General features: G+C 42.8%; 1 protein-coding gene across 1 annotated transcript in view; it reads left to right on the forward strand.

Annotated features, from left to right (window-relative positions):
* HYDIN (HYDIN axonemal central pair apparatus protein) overlaps positions 1–5,489 on the forward strand; it is a 402,419-nt gene that overhangs the window by 117,453 nt on the left and 279,477 nt on the right. The window lies entirely within an intron of this gene.

Below are 5,489 nucleotides of genomic sequence, written 5' to 3' on the forward strand. Positions count from 1 at the left end.
ATGTGCGCTTAGAAGGGATACAGGTGCATTTGTGGGCACATCATGTTGCATCCGAGTCTCTGGGGAGCTCTCCTAACAAGTCTCCATTCTAAAGCGTGCACCGGTGATTCTCTTGCCCACACAGGTTTGAGGACCACTCTGTCAGGGAATTTGATTTTCAATACACAAGTTAGAGCAGTGGTTATAACTTGAGAACCTTTGGAGTCAAAAGCCTGGGTTCTTTAGTGTCAGGATGCAACTAGAAACAACATTTCCCAGTAAATTATTTAAAAAAACCATTTCCCCACTGAAATAATGACCTAATGAATGGTCACATTTATGAAGATGTTGACCCGTTGCCATCAAGTTGACTCCAACTTTTATTGACCCTGTCGGTCAAAGGAGAGCAGGTGCCAAGATGAATCTCTAGGGAACCAGACTGCCACATCTTTCTCCCAGGAGCAGGGGTGGGTGGGTTCAAACCACCAACTTCATGGTTTGAAGCTGACTCTGCTACCAGGGCTCCTTGAAAATGGTTAGTTTCGTATAAAGTGCTTTTAACTTTTTCTTTCATGTTGCCTTCACTAGAATTCAGAGTTTCTCAAATGCAGGGAGTATGCGCAATTCTTCATTTGTATGTCCCCAGCATCTAGCAAAGTGTCTAGAATAAATAAGTGCCCAATAAATGTTTATAGATGCCCAACCAACAATCTATCACAAAGGTAAAGCTATCATAAACATAAACCTCTACAATAACTTAGAATTAAAAAAGCTCCAAGTACCATAAGATAGGTATAATGTTTTTACACTAATCAAAGGAGAACACAATGTGCTTTCAAGTATACAGAGAACAAGAGCAATTACTGTTCAACTTGATTAAAAATGTGACCTTAAACTGTAGTAGGTATCAAAATAACTCTATTACAGTAAGACTAATTTTTGAAGGTGAGGTAGAGGATTCAGAAGCGATGTCAAGGCTCTAGTTTCCTTTCCCACTAGATTTAAATACTGGTCTGTACGGTTTTAGAAGGATGAGAAGAAACATTGCAACTGACTTAAAAGCTTTTGTAGCACATGGGATCATTTCCAACAGGTTTATAAAAAAAGGCAATTTCAAAATCTAGACCCTCCAGGTAGGAGAAAGATGACCTGAAGACATAGTCCAATGTTATGTTAATAGCTATACAGTTTAACCCGGTTACGGCCACAGGGACCCAGGTGTATGTACGTTGGCCTCTGTGGTTTCTCTGGGTACTGGTGTCCTGTTTATTGTATGTGCTGGCACCTAAGCATCACTGTTTAGAACTAAAGAAACGTTGTATGAAAAGGTTATTGTATGAAGTAGACCATCCCAGAGGCATGATTGCCTAAAACATTTGTGTCTTTTGGCTTTTGTACAGTGAGATGAGCCTTGGAAGTATATTTGTGGTTTTCTGCATGTCGCTTGGAAATTACAGTTTTTGTTACGATTTAACTTTCAAATGAATAACTTACTTTCAGGCATGAAACATTGCAAGTGTGTGTTGTAGTATCCTTAACACACTGTGAAAAAGAGCTTCAGAAAGTTCTCCATGAACTTTTTGAAGCCTCCTGGTATTCATGTTCCTTGCAGGCATTGAGAACTTCTCTTCATTATACTAGTAAGATGGATCAGATGACTCTTGGGTGAAATCAGAGAAAACCACAAAGATGTTTGCTTCTGTTTTATTGAGTATGCCCAGGCATTTGAGTGTGTAGATCACAACAAACTTTGGATTACCTTGGGGAGAATGGAAATTCCGGAACACTTCATTGTGCTCATGTGGAACTTGTACATGGACCAAGAGGCAGTTGTGCAAACAGAACAAGGAAACATTGGAAACATTGCATAGTTTTAAATCAGGAAAGGTATGAAACAAGGTTGTATACGCTAACCGTATTTATTCAATCTGTAGACTGAGCAAATAATCAGAGAAGCTGGCTTATACGAAGAATGTGGCATCAGGATTGAGTGAGGGCTTTTTAGCAACTGTGATGTGCAGATGACACAGCTTGCGTGCTGGAAGCAAGGAGGACTTGATGCACTTGCTGGTGAAGGTCAAGTGTCAGAGCCTTCAGAACGGATTATGACTCATTGTAAAGAGGACCCAAATCCTTACAACTAGAACAATAGGTAGCTTCATGACAAATGGAGAACAGGTTAAATTTGTCGAAGAGTTTGTCTTGCTGGGATCCACAATTAATGTTCACGGAAGCAGCAGACAAGAGATCAAAAGATACGTTATATTAGGTCAATCTGCTGCACAAGACCTCTTTAGAGTATTAAAAGTCAAGGACGTTACTTGAGGACTAAGGTGTACCTGATCCAAGCTGTGTTATTTTCCATGGCCTCCTATGCATGTGAAAGTTGAACATTGAATAAAGAAGACCAATAAAGAATCAATGCATTCGAATTGTGCTGCTGGAGAAGAATATTGAAAGTACCAGGACTATTAAAAGGGCAAACAAATCTGTCGTGGGAGAAATGAAGCCAGTGTTCCATAGAGGCAAGGCTGGTGAGACTTCATTTTACGTACTTTGGACCTATTAGCGGGAGAGACCAGGCCTTGGAGATGGGCATCATGCTTGGTAAAGTGGAGGGGCAGTGAAAAAGAGGACGGCTCTCAAGGAGAAGGATTGACTCTCTGGCTGCAACAATGGGCTCAGGCACAGGGACAATTGTGAGGATGGCGCAGGACTGGGCAGTGTTTCCTTCTGTTGTGCATCAGATCGCTGTAGGTCAGAACCAAGTCAATGCCACTTAACAACAACTAGTCATGTTCCCATGTCACCATGCCACCAGGTCCTTTCGCTGTTCACATGTGTACGTGAGGTGGGAAGGACACAAGCTTGCCCTTTGTGTTTTCCCCTATTGGTGTGGAGGTACAGTGTGCATATTATCAAGGCTTGGAAGAATCCGGATTTTTCCCCCTTAAAAAATCCTTCTTCTTTGGAAATAGACTTTTTGAAGAATGAAGTCATTCTGTAATGTTTTTTTTCTCAGCCCAAGAGTGTCGATGAATCTGAGAAAGTGTGATGAAGGTTCCTCAGATGAACCTACCTGTCTTGTGGATTCTGAAGCTCATTTTGCTGGTGACGCTGAGATGGCATTAGAAGATGATGCAGCAGTTGGTGTTGTAGAAGACAGGATTGAGCCAGATAATGAGGCCCATGATGAAAGTAAGGGAAACAGAGAGAACGGTGCAAAAATGTCTCCAACTTTGAAAGTATAATGAACTCATTATACTAATAAGCCAAAGTTTGCCCAGACTTGATCCATTGAAGATACAGAAGTAGGTTACTTGTTGGCAGTTAGCAGCGTAGTGCGTTGACCCTTATGCCACCAGCATCCCTTATAAGTGACCAAACACATCTCTATGTGACCCGAGAGCATACAACATGATGAGAGCTCAGAAGATGAGAATGTCAAGTGAAAACAGGGCAGCCTACCACTGCAGAGGAAATAAAGACATCACTGCTGCCATGTACTCGCGGACGTATAGAGGTGCTCAGGAGTTGGAATTGTCTCGATGGCACTACATTTGGGATTTTTTTGGTATACACATCTTATCAGTAACCTCCTCTGGGGAGTTACATCTGTTATAGAATTATGACTAACACAAGATTCGAGAGACTGACCAAAAATATACACAACAATGACAATTCAATGGCTGTGCACAAAGGAAAACCTGGCTGCGACCAGCTTCATAAATTACAGCTAATTATCAATGCTGTCAATAGTCCCCTGGAAGAAATGCCTGTGCCCTGTAGTGCCACTGCAGTTGATGAAGGCATGGTTCCATTGAGGGGCCACTCACCAAACAAAACAATACATGCCAACGAAGCCTGCCCAACTCCAGGTAGAAAGATCGGTGTTTGGCAGACTCATGACTGGTTTTTCAGTCCGTTTAAAACCTGAAGGGAAATGAAAAAGGCTTACGGAGTGACCCACCCCTCTCCCTCGGTGAGCGTGTTGTACTCGGACTCTACCACTCACGCCACGACTGTCATGGACTTGCGGTTTTGACACATCTTTCTCCTCCTCTCATCAAACCAAAGGGCACGCGGCTGTAGACACGGCTAGAGCCAAAGGAAAGGGACCACCAGGAATGTTGCAAAGGAAAGATAAATGACAGCAGGGACATCTGCGGTGTGTCGGCCGTGAAGGGACAGGACACTATGCCTGTGGCAGTTTTGTCAACATTCCACAACTCCAAAAGAAAGAGCAACGATGGTTCCTCCTCAGTCAGCCACTGGCCACGGGCAGTTGCAGAGCATCATGCAATTGTGGGAGCAGTGGCCCCCTTTGACTGCAAGCACCAGGCGCACACAATCCAAAGACGCATTCTCAAAGGGTGCCCTTGATGGCTGTACCTCCTTATTGGCCTTACCGTGATCAACAGGTTTTCAACATGGAACTGTAAAGACAGGGGCAGGTGTGACCAACCTTCCTCCAGGCTCGCTCTTATCAGGGAGCTTACTGCGGGCCAGGAAATCAGAGGAAAAGGAAGACCCTTGTTTCTTGGGAAGCCGGGATGAGCAGGGCCAAATGACATAGGTTGGAAAGCTCTTACCTGTCAAGGGATCTAGACAGGAATGCAGAGAATAAGCCCTATGAATGAGACTAAAGCAACAATTACATGTAGCCACTGCAGGTTGTCTTTATGAATTTTTCCATGCGCAATCCACCTATCTTACCATCTGAGTTAAGTGGGACATGTGTGTCCCACATCATAGTTATTAAAATCCATATCATACTTTTCAAAAATTTAATTAGCACGCATTCCAGTAGCACAAACCATTATACACATACTAAAAACTTAGAGAAAAATAATTCGGTCATCAAAGGCATACTCTATATTTAGTCATCTGCTAAGAGAATCGTTTGGGTTGACTAGCTGTATCCTTAAGAGCTGTTGACAGCTCTTTCTCATGACTTTTCACAAAAACGGAATCCCCTGACTTATCAAGTATGAGGATTTGATATTAATGAGGATATTAATGAGGATCTCTTCTAGAGATCCCTTCAGCAACAGCATGGCTTACGTCGGGGTAAGTTCACTTTCTGGCACTTGGTACTTTCTAGCCAGTTTAGCCCGTTTGCCTTTGTAAAATGAAGTAGAAAATCAAATTAAGGCACTGTTTAAGCACCCAAAGCTAATACACTCTACCCAATTAACATCTGATTTATTGAGAAAGCTTAGGCAGCTCTAAGTGGCAATGGCTGTCCCAGGTGCTTTGTCAACTGCTGAAGAAGTTCGGTGAAATCGAAGCCCAAGAGTTAGCATGAAGGGAAAGGAACCTCTTCCACTCTGTGGCATTTGGCAGGCCGAAAGACAAGAGCGTGTCACCTTCTCTGTGGAAAATTAACCTAGCTCATTGGTACGGATGGCAGCATCCAATTTCTTGCAAGACTGTTATGCTACCATGAAATGTTTGAACAGAAAAGGAAAGCACAGTGCCGGGAAGAAAACATTAGGAAGTAGGAAGGT

Source organism: Echinops telfairi, unplaced genomic scaffold, assembly GCF_000313985.2.
Source record: "Echinops telfairi isolate 266 unplaced genomic scaffold, ASM31398v2 ScPeMD7_2291;HRSCAF=2852, whole genome shotgun sequence".
NCBI lineage: Eukaryota > Metazoa > Chordata > Mammalia > Afrosoricida > Tenrecidae > Echinops > Echinops telfairi.